Here is a 20,172-nt window from a genome sequence, read left to right as displayed (position 1 = left end):
GATCCTGTTTCGGCAGGATCCGGCTCAAATTAAGCACTGATGATAATATATAAGTAAGGAAATTGGTTATTATCACATGAATAAAAGCTTATTGTTGCTGTGGTATGTGTGGTAATGTCTAATGTTGAAAAGGAAAAGAATAGTAGATCCACATCCTATAACACATTGCAGGTGTTGGATATCCAGAAATAGATCATATTAATTAACTGATCATTAAAAGGGGATTTTTAAAATGTCATTAATATTGACGGATGAACATGTTGCTGCGTCCCAGATCCATGGAGTGGAGTCTGAGAGCTATCCCTGTCGCTGGTGAGAACTACCTACAAGGGTAAGTGGTCCATTCCATTTCAATTCCAGTCAATTCAGAACGTAAACCAAATTCCAATTAACCTGATAATCTCTGAGAGATTCTTATGACATTGCGAGCAGTAAGATTTGAGTTCAATTTCCAAAAAGACAAGGCCTGTACCTTTCAAATGAACCACTCAGAATTTAAAAGATAATTTGAATTTCAGTGTACTCCCGAATTGACTGAAAATTGAAATTGAATTGACCCTAACCCTTCCATCTAAAAGTCAGCTATCTCTAATGATCAGCATTACCCTATAGCACGTTACACAATTTGTCATATGATGTTATCAAAGTAAATTCACAATATCATTCATTATGACTAATTAATGATATTATTCATTCATAACATTATTGTTGTTTTACAGGGATTTTCCTACTCTTTCTGAAGGTCAGCGTACAGACAGGTAAATGCATTTTTAATAAAGCAGACAGACAGACTGACAAAAACAAACAACCCAAATCAACTAATCAATGAATTAAGTATCAGTATTGGCCACTTCGACAGATGCTAGGCCTAATAATAACTAATTCAGTTAATGTCCCAACTAAAGGTAACTAAGTGGGAATGTGTATATCTGAGGTGTATTCACTAGGAACCAAATGGAACAAAATGGACGAAATGGGGAGGGACTAACCTGAACTAACCTGCAAAATGTTTTCTGTTGCAAAATTAATTGCTACAGTGTGCACTAATGAATAAACCTCTGTATTATATCTGTCTCTGTCACTCAAACAGACAACTTGGCATTGAAAGGAGTGGCCACCCAGTCATCACTGAATGGGTATGGCAAGGCTCACAATGCCATTGATGGGAACAGAGAATCAAACTATCACAAAGGATCCTGCACCCACACTACACAGGAGACCAACCCCTGGTGGAGAGTGGACCTGCTGGATGTGTACAGAGTGACAGCTGTCACCATCACCAACAGAGGAGATGTTGTTCCTGAGAGGCTTGATGGTGCTGAGATCCATATCGGTAACTCACTGAAGAACAACGGCATCAACAACCCCAGGTGATACATAGACATCAGTACATTTTTATGTCCTGTCTTGAAGGTATTTGGATAAATTGGTCTTCATCCATGCTTCTGTAGCTATTCTGTGGCTATATATTTAACAGACTGATTGTATTCTCTGTATTACATTGTAGAGTGTCCTCATTCCCTCTCATGTGCTCTCTCTCTCTCTCTCTCTCTCACACACACACACTCTCTCTCTCAGATGTGTTGTCATATCCCACATCCCAGCAGGAGAGACCCACACCTTCCAGTGTAAATATATGGAGGGTCGCTATGTTGTTGTGGTCATCCCTGGACAGAACAGGATTCTCACTCTGTGTGAGGTGGAAGTATATGGCATTCCAGGTAATCATCTGTAACTGTCTTCACTGTTCACATTCATCATCAAGTAAAGTTTACATAACGTTTACATAGTAGAACATCAATGTTCTGGAAGTAAAATTAATGTGCTTGCTGACAGCAACATCACTCTTGATTTCTGTCATATTCTTATTAGTGTGACTTGCTTCTGCAGTCACACTTTTAATGTTGTATTTATTTCTTATATAGAGATTGTAATAATAACTGAACTCTTAACCTCTTATTTCAGACCCAGCCACCCCTATTTCCTCCAACCCTCCCACCACTACTATCTCCCCCCCTCCCCTCCACTCCCCCTCCTACCACTAATATTACCCATCTTCTAAACATGTCAAATGCAATAATAACTTTAATGAAGATAATTATTTTCCTATCGGACTTTGTTTTAGTGGAGGTTATACTTTTTCTTCCACAATTCATGTTCTTATATTGAATAGTTTTTCTGTGACTCAGTGGGAGATATTTTCACAATGCAAATTAGTACAAATCTGTGAAAGAAATACAGTAAAACTCATAATCTGTCATTTAATAAGACACTTTTTTCTTCAACAATGTGCGTTAGAAAAATAACACTATTCATGCATTGCTCAGCTTACTAAACTTTAGTAAAACAATCACCTTTTTGTACAGCGCATTGTTAAAGAAATATGTCAAATTAAGTCATACTGTCAAGTCCTAATGAGTTTTGTGGTATTCCTGGTATGTTTTTACAGAATTTTACTATTTTGCACCATAAAAAATGTTACCAAATGTATTTCAGCCCCCAAGTCAAAGAGAACGGTGGTGAGGATGAAGATCCAATCAGATGCTGATCTGACAGACCAGGCAGTCGGTGACCAGCTCCTACAGCAGGTGAGAGAGAGGGAGAGGGGGAAGGAGAGAGAAAGGTGGAGGGAGAGAGAAATAGAATGTGTCTTTGAATATGAAAATGTATGTGCGAGTGCTGTCCATGTGATAAGAGAGAGAGAATTCTGAAAAACCATCCTCCGTGTACTACGTAAAACACCAAGTAATGGATGCAGAGCAGAATTAGGACGATTCCCGCTAATGATCAAAATCCAGAGAAGAGCAATTAAATTCTACAACCACCGAAAATAAGTAATTCTCAAACCTTCCATAAAAATAACCTCACCTACAGAGAGATGATCCTGGATAAGAGTCCCCTCTGCCAGTTGGTACGGGAACTCTGCTCACAAACAGACCCCACAGAGCCTCAGGACAGCAACACACAATTAGACCCAACCAAATCATGAGAAAACAAAAAGATAATGACTTGACACATTGGAAAGAATCAACAAAATAACTGAGCAAACAGTTTTTTTTTATTTGGCCCTAAACAGAGAGTACACAGTAGCAGAACATCTGACCACTGTGTAGGGCTGATCCCATGACAGCTTTGCACACTCTTGGCATTCTCTCAACCAGCTTCAAAAGGTAGTCACCTGGAATGCATTCAATTAACAGGTGTGCCTTCTTAAAAGTTAATTTGTGGACTTTATTTCCTTCATAATGAGTTTGAGACAATCAGTTGTGTTGTTACAAGGTAGGGGGGTATACAGAAGATTGCCCTATTTGGTAAAAGACCAAGTCCATATTATTGGGGCGGCAGGTAGCTTAGTGGTTAAGAGCATTGTACCGGTAACCGAAAGGTCGCTGGTTCTAATTCCCGAGCCGACTAGGTGAAAAATCTGCCGATGTGCCCTTGAGCAAGGCACTTAACCCTAATTGCTCATGTAAGTCGCTCTGGATAAGAGCGTCTGCTAAATGACTAAAATGTAAATGTATGGCAAGAACAGCTCAAATAAGCAAAGAGAAACGACAGTCCATCATTACTTTAAGACATGAAGGTCAGTCAATACGGAAAATGTCAAGAACTTTGAAAGTTTCTTCAAATGCAGTCGCAAAAAACGTCAAGCACTATGATGAAACTGGCTCTCATGAGGACCGTGACAAGAATGGAAGACCCAGAGATAACTCTGCTGCAGAGGATAAGTTCATTAGATTTACCAGCCTCAGAAATTGCAGCCCAAATAAATGCTTCACAGAGTTCAAATAACATACACATCTTAACATCAACTGTTCAGAGGGGACTGTTTGAATCAGGCCTTCATGGTCGAATTGCTGCAAAGAAACCTGTACAATGGCTGCCGTTTTATGGACTCTTAACCAACCGTGCTATTTTGTGTGTTTTTTCGCATTGTTTGTAACTTATTTTGTAGATAATGTTGCTGCTACCGTCTCTTATGACCGAAAATAGCTTCTGGACATCAGAACAGCGATAACTCACCTTGAACTGGACAAATATTTTTCTTGAATGAGTGGGATGAGAGGGATTTGCTCCAGACACCCGACAGGGCCCTCATCCCCGTCATTCGCAGCAGAAAGAAAATAAGATATCACGGAAGGAGATCATGGTGCCTGGTCAGGAGCCGGCGACAAGTGGCTAATTTGCCTTTGCCATCGATACTATTGGCCAACTTACAATCGCTTGATAATAAAGTGGACGAACTACAAGCCTGTATATCCTACCAACGGGATATTCAAAACTGTAATATCTTATGTTTCACTGAGTCGTGGCTGAACGAAGACATTAATAACATACAGCTGGCGGGTTATACACTGTATCGGCAGGATAGAACAGCAGCCTCTGGTAAGACAAGGGGTGGCAGTCTATGTATATTTGTAAACAACAGCTGGTGCACGATATCTAAGGAAGTCTCTAGGTTTTGCTCGCCTGAGGTAGAGTATCTCATGATAAGCTGTAGACCACACTATCTACCAAGAGAGTTTTCATCTATATTCTTTGTAGCTGTCTATTTACCACCACAAACTAATGCAGGCACTAAGACCGCACTCAATGAACTGTATACGGCCATAAGCAAACAGGAAAACACACATCCAGAGGTGGCGCTCCTAGTGGCCGGGGACTTTAATGCAGGGAAACTTAAATCCATTTTACCTCATTTCTACCAGCATGTTAAATGTGCAACCAGAGGGAAAAAAACTCTAGACCACCTTTACTCCACACACAGACACACATACAAAGCTCTCCCTTGCCCTCCATTTGGCAAATCTGATTCTATTCTCCTGATTCCTGCTAAAACTAAAAGTAAAAAAGCCAAAACTAAAGCAGGAAGCACCAGTGATTCGGTCAATAGAAAAGTGATCAGATGAAGCAGATGCTAAGCTACAGGACTGTTTTGCTAGCACAGACTGGAATATGTTCCGGGATTCTTCCGATGGCATTGAGGAGTACACCACATCAGTCACTGCCTTCATCAATAAGTGCATCGATGACGTCGTCCCCACAGTGACTGTACGTACATACCCCAACCAGAAGCCATGGATTACAGGCAACATCCCCAATGAGCTAAAGGGTAGAGCTGACACTTTCAAGGAGCAGGACTCTAACCCAGATGCTTATAAGAAATCCCGCTATGCCCTCCGACGAACCATCAAACAGGTAAAGCGTCAATACAGGACTAAGAAGGAATCATACTACACCGACAAAGGGAAGCACAGCCGCGAGCTGCCCAGTGATTGAGCCTACCAGACGAGCTAAATTACTTATATGCTCACTTCGAGGCAAGTAACACTGAAACATGCATGAGAGCATCAGCTGTTCCGGACGACTGTGTGATCATGCTCTCCGTAGCCGATGTGAGTAAGACCTTTAAACAGGTCAACATTCACAAGGCCGCAGAGTCAGATGGATTACTAGGACGTGTACTCGGAGCATGCGCTGACCAACTGGCAAGGGGTGGCGGTCTAAACCTGGCACAATCCCTACTGTGAAGCATGGTGGTGGCAGCATCATGCTGTGGGGATGTTTTTCAGTGGCATGGACTGGGAGACTAGTCAGGATTGAAGGAAAGATGAACGGAGCAAAGTACAGGGAGATCCTTGATGAAAACCTGCTCAGGACCTCAGACTGGGGCGAAGGTTCACCTTCCAACAGGACAACGAGCCTAAGCACACAGCCAAGACAAAGCAGGAGCCTGGACTTGAACCCAATCAAACATCTCTGGAGATACCTGAAAATAGCTGTGCAGTGACGCTCCCAATCCAACCTGGCAGGGCTTGAGAGGATCTGCAGAGAAGAATGGGAGAAACTCCCCAAATACGCCTGTGCCAAGCTTGTAGAGTCATACCCAAGAAGACGCGAGGCTGTAATTGCTGCCAACAAGAACGTGAAAGCGGCTGTTGTACCGCAAGGTGTGTAACAAATGGTTGGCTGGCTGGTCTTCCTAGCAGGCTAGTTAGCAGGCCGAATGGGTGACTAACGAAGCCATCTTTGCTGGGTTCATCGACATATGAATGTCATTCTCTTTTTTATCTCTTTATTTCCAGCCCAGGTTTGCCGCCTCTAATGCCAATATCTGGGGGTCTGCATGGCTGTTTCAGTTTGATCATTTACCATCTACGTCGAGGTTAAACCCCTCTTAATCGAGGATAGTTTTCCTTAGACCCTGTTGGGGACCATTCTATCCATGTTTGGCTTACTCTAGTTAAATGGTCACTAATCTTAGGTAGCACAGAGTAAGAGTTATCATGCTTAGCTCTAAACTTTCTTTGTACTTAGGGTTTTGCTTGCATCTCATTTGGGGAGATGCTTCGGCAAGGGCGGGTGTGAGGGAAGGGTTTGTTCACTCTCTATTTGTATATAGTTTGTATATGTTTTTTGTGCCTCTTCGCTTGTCTTTGTTTTTTACATTTGCGCTTTTAGGTTCAACTAAGATCTTCAGTTTACATTGTACCTTGTCCTTTACACATCCTCTCTCTCTCTTAAGATATGACTCAGCCTAGTGTAGCCCATACTGCTGGAGGGAATGGCTTTAATTTTCTTACCTGGAACTGCAGGGGCATAAATAACCCAGTTAAACGTAGTAAGGTGCTACACCATCTTCATCATTTGAAAGCTCACATCATCTTTCTCCAAGAAACTCATCTGAAGGTATCACAACACTCAAGTCTTAGGTGCAGATGGGTGGGTCAGGTGTTCCATTCCTCATTTCAGAGTAAGGCGAGAGGGGTGGCTATTTTACTTCACAGATCGGTACCTTTTACATGTTCTAAGGTGATCGCAGATCCCCATGGTAGATATATAATTGTCAGTGGTAGGCTGCTCAATACAAAGGTTCTTCTTGTTAATATCTATGCTCCTAATTGGGACAATGGTGATTTTTTCAAAACGGTTTTCTCTACACTCCCAGATATGTCCACCCATATGTTGATTTTAGGAGGTGACTTTAACTGTTGGTTAGACCCACAATTGGATCGATCCTCCACTAAACCTACCACCTTATCAACCTCAGCTAGAGTTGTTCGAACCTTTATGTCTGAATTCGCAGTCTCAGATCCTTGGAGAATGGTTAATCCAGCTGGGAAAGCATACTCTTTTTTCTCATCGGTTCACCACACTTTTAAGCGCATAGACTACTTCCTTGTTGATGACCGGCTCCTCCACTCCATATCTTCATGTTCATATAACCCAATTGTTGTATCTGACCACGCCCCTGTTACTATGGAAGTAGCTTTTCAAAATCTTGACAATCAGCGACCGCCTTGGCGACTAAAAACTCAACTGCTCAGTAATGAACACTTTGTCAATTTTGTTTTGAGTCAAATCGACTTTTTCATGATTACAAATAGAACCCCAAACATCTCTGCGTCTACTCTCTGGGAAACTTTGAAAGCTTATATCAGAGGTGAAATTATCTCCTACACCGCACATGAGAACAAATTGAAAAGGAATAGGTTATCTATGTTAACACGCTGTATTGCCCAATTAGATGACATTTATGCCGTTTCACCATCCCCGGATATCTATAAGGAACGTTTAACTCTGCAAGCAGAATTTGACACACTATTAACAGACCAGGTTACTGAAATGCTTGTCAAGTCTAGGAGCACTTACTATGAACAAGGAGATAAAGCCAGTAAATTATTAGCTCACAAGTTACGTCAACTATCATCATCATCTCAGATTACAAAAATCCGTACATCATCTGGGATATCATTAGATCCTGGGGGGATCAATGAGGAGTTCAAGAGATTTTACCAGTCTCTATATACCTCTGAAAGTAAAGCGGATACAATGGAATTGGATGATTTCTTCCACTCACTTTCTGTGCCTTCGGTCGGCCGGGATTTGGTAAAAAAATTAGAGCAGCCGATCACTGTTGAAGAACTGTCTAACGCTGTCAAATCCCTTCAATCTGGGAGAAGCCCAGGGCCTGATGGCTACCCGACAGAGTTTTATAAAAAGTTTATCACCAAAATAGCCCCTATTCTAATTGAAATGTACAATGATGCATTTGTAAATGGTGCTCTCCCACATACTCTCACTCAAGCAACCATTTGTGTTATTCTTAAAAAAAACAAAGACCCTCTTGACTGTGCATCATACCGTCCAATTAGCCTGCTAAATGTGGACTATAAAATTCTAGCCAAAATTCTGGCAACGCGGCTAGAAACAGTCCTCCCATCAATTATCTCTCCGGATCAAACAGGATTTATAAAAAATAGACACTCATTCTTCAATCTCCGAAGATTATTTAATATTATATACAATCCTTCTGTCGACAATACCTCTGAAGCCATTATATCCCTGGACGCGGAGAAAGCGTTTGATCGGGTGGAATGGAAATACCTTTTTTACACTCTAAATAAATTTGGCTTTGGCTCCAAATTCATGACCTGGATAAAACTTCTGTACTCATCCCCCCAAGCCTCTGTCAGGACTAATAACACTCAATCAGATCGCTTCCCTTTGCAAAGATCGACACGTCAGGGTTGCCCTTTAAGTCCCTTACTGTTTGCCCTCGCCATAGAGCCACTTGCAATAGCACTTCGCTCCAACCCCCTCATCAAAGGCATAGTCAGATACGGGCACGAACACAAACTGTCTTTATATGCAGATGATTTATTAATATACACATCCAATCTTTCTGTCTCTGTCCCTGCTGCCCTTTCCACTTTCGCATCCTTCGGTCACTTATCAGGGTATAAACTAAATCTCAGTAAAAGTGAATTGATGCCACTTAACATGGCTGCAAAAAAATCCCCTTTACATAACTTGCCATTTAAAATAGCTCACAGTAGTTTTATTTATCTCGGGGTACATGTCACAATTAGGTTTGAAAACCTTTTTCAAGCCAACTTTGCTCCTCTCTTAACCCGTACTAAGGACGATTTGGAACGGTGGTCTTTGCTACACCTCTCCTTAGTTGCTAGAATTAACTCTATTAAAATGAATACTCTCCCTAAATTCTTATACCTCTATCAGTGCCTTCCAATATTTCTACCCAATACATTTTTCAAAAAGATCGACGGCCTAATTCTACCCTTTATATAGGACAAAAAGCCTCCTAGGATGCAAAAACAGCTCTTGCAGAGGCCCAAACCAGACGGCGGTCTAGCTCTACCAGATTTCAGATTCTATTATTGGGCCGCTAACCTTAGGATCATTCAGTACTGGTTGCAGAGCAGAGTGATATTCCCACCCCCAACTTGGCTGGAGATGGAGGCTGCCTCGTCTACACCGGCATCATTGTCTTCCCTCGCTCACTCCTCTATTACAGGCCCTTACTCCTCCTTGACCAATAATATATGTGTCAAAACAACATTGAAGATCTGGAATCAATTTAGGCGCCACTTTGGGTTTCAAACAACCTCTTCCTTGGCTCCGGTAACCTCAAACCCAGCTTTTCCCCCATCTATGATTAATGGTGCTTTCTCAACATGGTCTAATCTCGGTATTAAAAGATTCAGAGATCTGTATACTAACAATACATTTAGTACGTTTCAACAATTATCAGCTAAATTTGGTCTCCCCAGACATCATTTTTTTAGGTTCTTACAAGTCCGGAGTTATGTCCGCAGCATAGATCCAGGATTCCCCAACCTTTCTGGTGGAACACAGTTCGACACATTTCTCACCCCACTTCCTAATCAGAAAGGCACATTGTCAATAATCTATAGTCAAATTTGCTCACTACAAGCCATCTCATTAAACAATATCAAATCCTCTTGGGAGGAGGAACTGGGTGAGGAAATATCTGATGAACTATGGGAAGGGGCACTCAAAAGGGTACATAGCTCTTCTATTTGCGCTCGACACGGCCTCATCCAATGCAAACTCATTCATAGGGCCCACTGGACCAAAGCAAGACTATCAAAAATTTACAAGGATGTGAACCCTAATTGTGTTCGATGTAACCAGTCCCCTGCTAATCATGTGCACATGTTTTGGTGCTGCCCATCTCTTGTTGGTTTCTGGAAAGACATCTTTAACACACTCTCAGAATTAAGCGGCACACAGATCGAGCCAGACCCTCTCATTGCATTATTTGGAGTTTCCTTACCCACAATACAATTGACCAAAATGAATAAGGATGTAATTGCCTTTGTCACGTTGTTAGCGAGACGATTAATTTTACTTAGATGGAAATCCTCTGCAGCCCCTTCTCATGCTCTTTGGATTAAATCTATTTTGAATTGCATAAAGTTGGAGAAAATAAAACAGACACTCAATGGGTCTGTAGACAAATTCTATGCAAAGTGGGATCCCTTCTTTTCTTATGTTAAAAGAATACATTTCCCTGCAGTTCCAGAGTGATGTATATTTATATATTGGTGATGTAAGAAGCCTGGTATGTGCATATACGACATCTCAGATGTTAAGGACGGTAATAACTATGCTAGCTGACCTATAACAACTGGATCAAAACAGATATTTTTTTTTTTTTTTTTTTTTTTTTTTTTTTTGTGTTTTATCTTATTTATGTATTTAATGTCTATTTTTTATTTCATGTCTGTCTCTCTATGTTTTGCTGTATCGTTGTATTCAAATTGTTGTTCCATATTCATACCAAATAACTTTCAAGTGCAATTATTTACTAAATGCTGGTACTGAAAATTCAATAAACAAAGTATATAAAAAAAAAAAAAAAAAAAATATTCTAACATAAATCAAGTTGCAGATAAAGGATATGGTAGAAAGAGAATGTGGCCTTTTCTGTAGCCTACCGGATGGAGATAAAATGTATGACAATGTAATGACACGGACACTTTTTACATCATGCAGGGTTCTCTGATCAAATAGCATAACCTAAATGGCACTCAATCAAATAAAACATGTGCTGTCATGTTAAATTAACAAAGCAACATATCCTAAAAACAGGACAGGTCAAAGTAAAATGGACAATCACAATTGTTGTCCAGGAGTTTCACCCCATTTCACCCCAATTTTTTGACAAGCTGATCATAGCGAAAAAGAAAATACTTCTGCATTAGCCACACGATAACATTTACATTTTAGTCATTTAGCAGACGCTCTTATCCAGAGCGACTTTCAGGAGCTATTAGGGTTAAGTGCCTTGCTCAAGGGCACATCAACAGATTTTTCACCTAGTTGGCTCAGGGATTAGAACCAGCGACCTTTCGGTTACTGGTACAACGCTCTTAACCACTAAGCTACCTGCCGCCAACTCCTGATAAAGTTGGGTAGCTGACTTTCAGAGCTTGGTCACATGAATTAGGACTAATAAAGCCTATGCAATGGCCTGTTTTACAAAAGGTGAGTCTACCACATGGATGGGCATTCATACAATTCCATTGCAGGCGGACATGGTAGGCTTCACCCTAGTAAGCACAAGCCGCCATCTTTTGGACGTATTTTTGGGGTTCTGTCTGGGAGTCGTTTTTTTTGTGTTTTACAAATGGTAGGCTTACCACATAGATGGGCATTCATAACATTCCATTTCAGGCAACACTGTAGGCTACACCTCAGTAAGCACTGACCGATGTCTTTTTTTGGTGCAGTTCCGGACCGGCCTTGATTTCCATATCCACTGACATAGATTTTTGGTCAATTTTGTCCGGTCTGCAATAGCCTTGATTTGGTCCAAACATAGACATCTATAAATAACTTATTTTCAACTTTTATTCAGATCCAGAAATTAGCCTGATTTCAACATCAGAAAAAAATTATAATGTCAACGTCTGTAAAATACGTATTTTCAACATCATAAAATAAGTATTTTCACCTTTCATTCAGAATCTAAATTGAACCTAACTTCAAAGTCTTGGAAATACGTATTTTCAACATAATTTTGCTTACTGGGACAATTCTAGTCTCGCATATGGTGGCAGAACCGCAAAGGCCGGCCCTGGCTCTGTTGTGCCCTATTCGGACGGGATTAGCATTACTGGGGGAGGTCGGGTAATGTAATTAAGTGAATGAGCACAAAACACCACATCTGTCATTTTAGCCCTGTCCGAATCTGCCATGTCATTGTACATGGCAGGAGAGTAACAATTCCAGCCAGAAAAACCTACTGTTTTTTTTTTTTTGAACTCCAATGTTCTGTGACAATATTAGTCACATGTGAATCGGCATCCCTGTGTTTTGAGAGAAATGTCAGGTGTTGCAATAACTGATTCGATAAATTGAACTAAGTGCTGCGCATCAGCTATATATGAATGGCCTACATGTAGCCTAGCAACTTTCACAGTGAATGCTTTGGTTTATATGTTTTCTGCATATGAATGGAATATTGTGAAATGCATCAGTAAAAAATATTGAGCCTATTTAATGCAACCCTTGCTGTTAACAGATTGCAAAGCAGCCGCAAACAACTGACCTAAACGTTTGGAAATGACAAGTTAACTTTCTCATCCATAGCCTGAAAAGGCATCGCAACTGCAATTGCACTGTTTAGCTCACACCTGAAGGCTGGTGGGCATTTAGGACATATTGCAGATCACTAACATATCCTAATGATTATGATCACACTTCCTCAATTTAAATATTATGGCGACACTATAGAAAAGATGGTTTGGTTAAGCAATGAGGGGGTTATTATATGGCCAATATACCACAGCTAAGGGATGTTCTTAGGCAAGACGCAACCTGGTGCCTTATTGCTATTATAAACTGGTTACCAATATAATTATAGCGGTAAAATAAATGTTTTGTCATACCCCTGGTATACGGTCTGATATACCAAGGCTGTCAGCCAATCAGCATTCAGAACTCAAACCACCCAGTTTATAATATGGTTTATACAACAGACGTGTCTAATGCTGATTGGTTAAAACCGCATTCCAGCCGCTGTCTATTTCACAAGTTATCACTGGCTAAATCTATGATGTTAAAATGCCTATTTACTCTGTTCCATCTGACTGCGCAATCCTCATCAAATCTTATTTGCCACTTGCAAATAGTCCGGGTAGCCATGATTAGCTGTTCAGGAGTCTTATGGCTTGGGGGTAGAAGCTGTTAAGAAGCCTTTTGGACCTAGACTTGGCGCTCCGGTACTGCTTGCCGTGTGGTAGCAGAGGGAACAGTCTATGACTAGGGTGGCTGGAGTCTTTGACAATTTTGAGGGCCTTCCTCTGACACCGCCTGGTATAGAGGTCGTGGATGGCAGGAAGCTTGGCCCCAGTGATGTACTGGGCCGTACCACTACCCTCTGTAATGCCTTGCGGTTGGAGGCCGAGCAGTTGCCATACCAGGCGGTGATGCAACCAGTCAGGATGGTGCAGCTGTATAACCTTTTGAGGATCTGAGGACCCATGCCAGATCTTTTCAGTCTCCTGAGGGGGAATAGGTTTTGTCGGGCCCTCTTTACGACTGTCTTGGTGTGTTTGGACCATGATAATTTGTTGGTGATGTGGACACCAAGGAACTTGAAGCTCTCAACCTGTTCCACTACAGCCCCGTTGATGAGAATGGGGGCGTGCTCAGTCCTGTCTTTTTTTTTCATGTAGTCCACAATCATCACCTCTGTCTTGATCACGTTGAGGGAGAGGTTGTTGTCCTGGCACCACACAGCCAGGTCTCTGACCTCCTCCTTATAGGCTGTCTCATCGTTGTCGGTGATCAGGCCTACCACTGTTGTGTCATCGGCAAACTTAATGATGGTGTTGGAGTCGTGCCTGGCCACGCAGTCATGGGTGAACAGGGAGTACAGGAGGGGACTGAGCACGCACCACTGAGGGGCCCCCGTGTTGAAGATCAGCGTGGCAGATGTGTTGTTACCTACCCTTACCACCGGGGGGCGGCCTGTCAGGAAGTCCAGGATCCAGTTGCATAGGGAGGTGTTTAGTCCCAGGGTCTTTAGCTTAGTGATGAGCTTTGAGGGCACTATGGTGTTGAACGCTGAGCTGTAGTCAATGAATAACTTTGTCACGTAGGTGTTACTCTTGTCCAGGTGGGAAAGGGCAGAGTGTAGTGCAATAGAGATTGCATCATCTGTGGATCTGTTGGGGCGGTATGCAAATTTAGTGGGTCTAGTTTTTCTAGGGTAATGGTGTTTATGTGAGCCATGACCAGCCTTTCAAAGCACTTCATGGCTACAGACGTGAGTGCTACGGGTCGGTAGTCATTTAGGCAGGTTATCTTAGTGTTTTTGGGCACAGGAACTATGGTGGTCTGCTTGACTTATGTTGGTATTACAGACTCAGTCAGGGACATGTTGAAAATGTCAGTGAAGACACTTACCAGTTGGCAAGCGCATGCTCAGAGTACACGTCCTGGTAATCTGTCTGGCCCTTCGGCCTTGTGAATGTTGACGTGCTTAAAAGTCTTACTAACATCGGCTATGGAGAGTGTGATCACATAGTCATCCGGAACAGCTGATGCTCTCATGCATGCATGTTGCTTGACTCGAAGCGAGCATAGAAGTGATTTAGCTCATCTGGTAGGCTTGTGTCACTGGGCAGCTCGCGGCTGTGCTTCCCTTTGTAGTCTGTAATAGTTTGCAAGACCTGCCATATCCGACTAGTGTCGGAGCCGGTGTAGTACGATTAAATCTTAGTCCTGTATTGACTCTTTGCCTGTTTGATGGTTCATCAGAGGGCATATTGGGATTTCTTATAAGCGTCTGGGTTAGAGTCCCGCTCCTTGAAAGCTGCAGCTCTACCCTTTAGCTCAGTGCAGATGTTGCCTATCATCCATGGCTTCAGGTTGGGGTATGTACGTACAGTCACTGTGGGGACAACGTCATCGATGCACTTATTGATGAAGGCAGTGACTGATGTAGTGTACTCCTCAATGCAATCGGAAGAATCCAGGAACACATTCCAGTCTGTGCTAGCAAAACAGTCCTGTAGCTTAGCATCTGCGTCATCTGACCACTTCCTTATTAACCGAGTCACTGGTGCTTTCTGCTTTAGTTTTTGCTTATAAGCAGGAATCAGGAGGATAGAATTATGGTCAGATTTGCCAAATGGAGAGCGAGGGAGAGCTTTGTACGCATCTCTGTGTGTGGAGTAAAGGTGCTGTAGAGTTTTTTTTCCTCTGGTTGCACATTTAACATGCTGGTAGAAATTAGGTAGGACCCAGCCAAGCAATTTCTAAACTTGATCTCCACTATAAAAAGCATCTACACATTATCTGACATTTAGTTTTCAACAGCAGAGATTTGTATAAACCTTTGTCTGTCTTTCCGACATTTGTAACATTGTTTCAATATTCAAATTCGATCTCCAGCTGTCCCATAGTAATGAATATGTCGGGAGTCAGGACGAAATGGACTGACAGGCAGCGTTTCTCAACAAGTCGAAATCATGAATCAGCTGAGCACATTTTCTATGCCAGGAGAAATCGCACCTCATTAGCTCATTGTTATAGATGTATCCAAATAAATGTCACTAGAAAACAGCTTAAACAAATGCAACTACTTTGCTGTTATTCTGGCTGCATTCTGGCTAATTTCCTGATTATGATCTTGTCTCATTGCTGCAACTACCCAACGGGCTCGGGAGAGGTGAAGGTCGAGTCGCCTGCCACGCCACGCATCTTAACATCCGCTCGCTTAACCCGGAAGCCAGCTGCACCAATGTGTCGGAGGAAACACTGTTCAACTGATGACCGAAGTAAGCCTGCAGGCGCACGGCCCGCCACAAGGAGTCGCTAGAGCGCGATGAGCCAAGTAAAGCCCCCCCGGCCAAACCATCCCCTAACCCGGACGAAGCTGGGCCAATTGTGCGCTGCCCTATGGGACTCCCGGTCATGGCCGGTTGTAACATAGCCTGGGATCGATCCCCAGGCTGTAGTAATGCCGCAACACTGCAATTCAGTGCCTTAGACCGCTGTGCCACTCGGGAGGACCCTGGTAGCACTTTTTTACGTGACCGTAAGTTAGACGTAGTTTGCTAGCTAGCAACCAAGGGATAAGAACCTTGCGAGCTAGTATGCGTATAAGCTTCGTCTCGGGCCTAACAACACCCGTGCCAATATATCTTCCAAACACTGGCTTCTCGGGCATTATCACTTAATTGGAAACTTGGGAACCAAGATTGAGTTATCAGTGTAGCCCTATCACCTGGAGATGTTGAAATACTGTATCTTCATGCCTAGAATAAAAACCTCCTGGCTTCCTTCATAGCTATCAATTTGTTGGAAAAAAAAATAAAGAATTACAGGGGGCAGTTTGGAAAAAACTAATACCATCCGAATCGTCCTCTGGAATAACGGACATTCTGGAGTAATAATGCTATAACCAACGTTCCCTAGTAATACTAGTCCCATGCGAATAGGTATTTGGTCACGTGCATTCGCCGCATACATGTGTCACGTAAAGAGAGCAAGGTTTGAAGGAATAGGGAATATTTTTCCTAAACAAATGAGGGACCTCGGTAACAAAACGTTTCAATCAGAAACGGCTGTAATTATGTTGCAGCTTCAGCAACACGGACAGCGCGATTAACACTTTGATGTTCTGCGGTGGTCACTGCAGCAGGGAGGAGAGTGAGACAACAGCTGCTAGTCACAGTCACTCGCTGTCTTTTGTTAATTTTAACACAGCGCAGAAAGTCTGAGCATGGCCCCGCACAATCAAATAAATTGCTGGTCGGACTCCCTCTAGTCAATTGTGTGTCTTAATTATTTAATTAAACCTTGTGCTCAAAGCACCAGACAAGCTCAGTGAATAAAGTTGATTTGATTAAAACACATAGAATGTGTCAATATATGGAAAAATAAAACTAACTTACTTTCGAAAGAACAGACGACTCTTGGTCGACCAAGATTTGTTTTTGTCGGGGACAGCCCTACCACTGTGACCACTGTAATTGAACCAAAATTAAGAAAATCCTTGTCTATGTACAGATCGGTGAGCATAGCTTTACTATTGAGAGAGGCCGCCATCAGCAGACCTGGCTCTCAAAAGAAGACAGGCTATGTACCCACTGCCCACAAAATGAGTTGGAAACCAAACTGCACTTCCTAACCGACTGTCAACTGTATGACCATATCAGAGACAAATATTTCCCTAAGATTAAGCTAAGCTACAGGACTGTTTTGCTAGCACAGACTGGAACATGTTCCGGGATTCTTCAGATAGCATTGAGGAGTACACCACATCAGTCACTGGCTTCATCAATAAGTGCATCGATGATGTCGTCCCCACAGTGACTGTACGTACATACCCCAACCAGAAGCCATGGATTACAGGAAACATTCACACTGAGCTAAAGGGTAGAGCTGCCGCTTTCAAGGAGCGGGACTCTAACCCGGACGCTTATAAGAAATCCCGCTATGCCCTCAGACAAACCATCAAACAGGCAAAGAGTCAATACAGGACTAAGATTTAATCGTACTACACCGGCTCTGACGCTCGTCCGATGTGGCAGGGCTTGAAAACTATTACAGACTACAAAGGGAAGCACAGCCGCGAGCTGCCCAGTGACACAAGACTTCCAGACGAGCTAAACCACTTCTATGCTCGCTTCGAGGCAAACAACACTGAAGCATGCATGATAACACCAGCTGTTCCGGATGACTATGTGATCACGCACTCCATAGCTGATGTGAGTAAGACTTTTAAGCAGGTCAATATTCACAAGGCCGCAGGGCTAGACGGATTACCAGGACGTGTACTCCGAGCATGTGCTGACCAACTGGCAAGTGTCTTCACTGACATTTTCAACATGTCCCTGACTGAGTCTGTAATACCAACGTGTTTCAAGCAGACCACCATAGTCCCCATGCCCAAGGACTCTAAGGTAACCTGCCTAAATGACTACCGACCCGTAGCACTGACGTCTGTAGCCATGAAGTGCTTTGAAAGGCTGGTCATGGCTCACATCAACACCATTATCCCAGAAACCCTAGACCCACTCCAATTTGCATACCGCCCCAACAGATCCACAGATGATGCAATCTCTATTGCACTCCACACTGCCCTTTTCCACCTGGACAAGAGGAACACCTACGTGAGAATGCTATTCATTGACTACAGCTCAGCATTCAACACCATAGTGCCCTCAAAGCTCATCACTAAGCTAAGGATCCTGGGACTAAACACCTCCCTCTGCAATTGGATCCTGGACTTCCTGACGGGCCGCCCCCCGGTGGTAAGGGTAGTTAACAACACATCTGCCACACTGATCTTCAACACGGGGGCCCCTCAGGGGTGCGTGCTGTGTCCCCTACTGTACTCCCTGTTCACCCATGACTGCATGGCCAGGCACGACTCCAACACCATCATTAAGTTTGCCGACGACACAACAGTGGTAGGCCTGATCACCGACAACGATGAGACAGCCTATAGGGAGGAGGTCAGAGACCTGGCCGTGTGGTGCCAGGATAACAACCTCTCCCTCAACGTGACCAAGACAAAGGAGATGATTGTGGACTACAGGAAAAAAAAGAGGACTGAGCACGCCCCCATTCTCATCGACGGGGCTGTAGTGGAACAGGTTGAGAGCTTCAAGTTCCTTGGTGTCCACATCACCAACAAACTATCATGGTCCAAACACACCAAGACAGTTGTGAAGAGGGCACGACAAAGCCTATTCCCCCTCAGGAGACTGAAAAGATTTGGCATGGGTCCTCAGATCCTAAAAAAATTCTACAGCTGCACCATCGAGATAATCCTGACTGGTTGCATCACCGCCTGGTATGGCAACAGCTTGGCCTCCGAACGCAAGGCACTACAGAGGGTAGTGCGTACGGCCCAGTACATCACTGGGGCCAAGATTCCTGCCATCCAGGACCTCTATACCAGGCGGTGTCAGAGGAAGGCCCTCAAAAAATTGTCAAAGACTCCAGCCACCCTAGTCATAGACTGTTCTCTCTGCTACCGCACGGCAAGCGGTACCGGAGTGCCAAGTCTAGGTCCAAAAGACTTCTTAACAGCTTCTACCCCCAAGCCATAAGACTCCTGAACAGCTAATCATGGCTACCTGGACTATTTGCACTGCCCCCCCACCCCATCCTTTTGACGCTGCTGCTACTCTGTTAATTATTTATGCATAGTCACTTTAACTCTACCCACATGTACATATTACTTCAACTACCTCAACTAGCCGGTGCCCCCGCACATTGACTCTGCACCGATACCCCCCTGTATATATAGCCTCCCTACTGTTATTTTATTTTACTTCTGCTCTTTTTTTTCTCAACACTTTTTTGTTGTTGTTTTATTTTACTTTTTTATTAAAAATAAATGCACTGTTGGTTAAGGGCTGTAAGTAAGCATTTCACTGTAATGTCTACACCTGTTATATTCGGCGAATATGGCCAATAAGATTTGATTTGATTTGATTTGATTACACAGGCCCACAAAGAATTTGAAAACAAATCCAACCTTGATAAACTCCCATATCTATTAGTTGAAATACCACAGTGTGCCACCACAGCAGCAATATTTGTGACCTGTTGCCACAAGAAAAGGGCAACCAGTGACGAACAAACACCATTGTAAATACAACCTATATTTGTCTATTTATTTTCCCTTTCATATTTAAACTATTTGCACAATATGTTACAACACTGTACATTGCCAATAGTATAGCATTTGAAATGTCTATATTTTAATACTTTTATGAGTGTGATGTTTACTGTTTATTTTTTGTTTCCCTTTTGTTTGTCTATTTCACTTACTTTGGCAATGTTAACATATGTTTCCCATGGAAAGAGAGCGAGCGAGAGAGAATAATCTAACCTCTTGTGCTTTAATTTAGCTGCATGTAGAGCTCATGAAGCAGGGTGTGTCTGACGTTCAACTGCGCTGGAGGACTCAACCAGATGGACAGATTTTCCACCGTGAGGAAGAAGAGGAGGGTGGAACCACTCAGACAGGTAACAACAAGCATATTACAGACCGTTTTCCTTATTGCAACAGACAGGCATTGAAAACATTGTACTTTTATCAGAGTTGGGGTCAATTCCATTTCAGGAAATAAACACATTTTTATTACAATTTTCCTCAATGTATTTCAATGATGAAAATGTGGAAGTGGAATATCAGTTTACATCCTGAATTGACTCAATTGAAATGGAATTATCCCTAACTCTGGGTCTTATTACCGTGTTTCCAAGTTGTTATTGTAGTGTGTGTTAGCGAGTGATATCTCAATTAGTACCTGAAAGAGTTTCTGTCATTTATTTTCCAGGTGTCTGTGGAACTGAAGGGGGCTAGCC

This window comes from Coregonus lavaretus, assembly GCF_964263955.1.
Source record: "Coregonus lavaretus genome assembly, chromosome: 39".
In the NCBI taxonomy this organism is placed as follows: domain Eukaryota; kingdom Metazoa; phylum Chordata; class Actinopteri; order Salmoniformes; family Salmonidae; genus Coregonus; species Coregonus lavaretus.
Note: the sequence above shows the minus strand (reverse complement) of the source record.